Raw genomic sequence first — 2284 nt, forward strand, 5'->3', positions numbered from 1 at the left:
TTCGTTTTTTTAAGGTTTATGAAAGAATATATAACAATTTGTTTGCAAAAAGTAATAATTATAAGTCCATTTTATATATAAGTCCATGTCTAATGTCTATCCAAATTTATTTTGGCACATAGTGATAAATCCATTTCATTTTTTTTAAAAATGTTATTAAATTAAAGAAATAAATATTCCACGAATTCAACTTATATATTAAAAGGAAACCACATATATTTTTAAGTTAATTTCTATTTAGAAAAAACGAATTAATGAAATATTACTTAAGTTAAGTGGGTTTCAATAAAGTTAAAATTTAAAATAGCTCTCCTTCCCAATTTCAATTTTGTGACTTATGAGAAGTGTGTACTAAACCATCAATATATTATCTTTAATGAAGTAATCCATAAAGGTTGCACCACTGGTGCTAAGATAAACAATCCATGAAACTTGAATTGGAGCCTGTATCAAAGCAAATATTTCAGTTTGGGCACCCTTTGCATAACCATTCATGTCAACCAATATATAAAATCCGTCACTATTAATAACTTAAGCTATTTGAAGTTTGAGTTGAAACAAATCTTTATGGTGTTCAAAGTATTTCAACCTGAAATAAAAAAAAATATGTTACATAATTAATATTAAAATCAACAATAATGGGTGGCTGATTAAATGGTTGAGTAAAACACATTATAGAAATACTAGTTAACAAAGTGCTCTTGAAGAATTTAGTTAATCTGTATGTTAAATTACAAATTAACCATTTCTAAGAAATCGGAAAACACACAATGATTTAATCCTTGTTTTTAAGAATTTTTTTTTGTATAAAATAAGAATAATTGTAGTAGTTTACTAAAAGAAAAAGGTCTATAAGTTTAACACTTTTACTTATTAAAATAATTTAAAACAAATGTTTATCAGGATGGAATATTGATGTTTGAAGATGTAGAATAATAAATAACATTTACTTGCCAGGTGTATTTTCATATTCTATTGCTTTTTATTATCTATTAAACCATCTATAAGGTTCAATTTCTGTTTTCTTAAAATATTGTTCAAATTCAACCGAGCGTTGGGATGGTAGGTTGGACTTAACTTGATTGCTAATACGAGCATGACATTGTATGCTGAAATATATAAAAAGTATTTAAAATAAACCTGAAGACTTTGTTTTGAATTTAGAACTGGCTTTAGTATATTTGCATAAGATAAATGTATCCAGTTAATTCCGAATAGAATAGACCTGTATGAAAAGCTGTATATAGGAAATCTAATGATTATTTAAATGTGTCTGATGCTTGCAAGTCCAATTTTATGATTTATATGTTTTGTTGTCAGCTGTCATTAATTTATTCGTGATTTAAAATACTTACCTATAAATGCATTAGCGAGGAATTTTACCAAAACCCGTTCAAAAGTTAGTTAAGATGAGTTAAGTAATTTGACTTCATATACCAACCAAACCAGCATAATTTGTCCATGCGTCAACACAATAAAATTTTATTTCACATTCTTCAGAAAAGCATTGCTTTGCTAAACAAGTTTCAGATTTTTCCAATAACATAATCCAAAGTTATTTTAAACTTCAAAACTATTAGGATTAATATTTTCTGTTTTTTTTCCAAAAAATCAATACATTCTTCATAATTTCAGCAGTTGAAAAATGATTTGGAATTCAGCAACATAATAACATTTATGTCTGTTATAAATTAAGTTAATTAAGAAATTATGTATTATACTATTGAAGGTTGGAAACACTGGTAGCCCAAAGACAGTCCTTACAATTGTGACGTCCAGAATAAAAGTCATAACCGAACGTTGATGAGTTATGTGTACTGCCTTTGCCCTCTTAATTAGTGTTTAACATGGCTGTTGGTTTATGTGTAAGTAATTCTTTACATATTGTTTGCGGATTGCTGAAATCACCATTTTGAATTTTGATATTCTAGCTTGGCAGAGTTTTGAAGATTCTCTAAAAAAACAATACAATTTTGAATTTTTAGCATTATAATATTTAATTATTTCAGTAAATAAATTAGTATAATATCAATTAGGTTAAAAATTGAGTTTCATTCTATGAAAAAATGTGATGAAACAGAAAAATCCTATGCTTTTTTCAGAACACTTGGCAATGATTAGAAACCACCAAAAATAATGTGAAAACTGAACAGTTTCATTGTTTTTAATAAAATTTCATTATTTTAAAGATTTCATTTTATTGATATTTTTATTCTAAAAAACAATTCAAAATGAGAATTATTCAAACTTAAAAAAAATTATTGCTAAGTTAAATTTAATATAA

This window comes from Acyrthosiphon pisum, chromosome X (assembly GCF_005508785.2).
Source record: "Acyrthosiphon pisum isolate AL4f chromosome X, pea_aphid_22Mar2018_4r6ur, whole genome shotgun sequence".
Taxonomy (NCBI): domain Eukaryota; kingdom Metazoa; phylum Arthropoda; class Insecta; order Hemiptera; family Aphididae; genus Acyrthosiphon; species Acyrthosiphon pisum.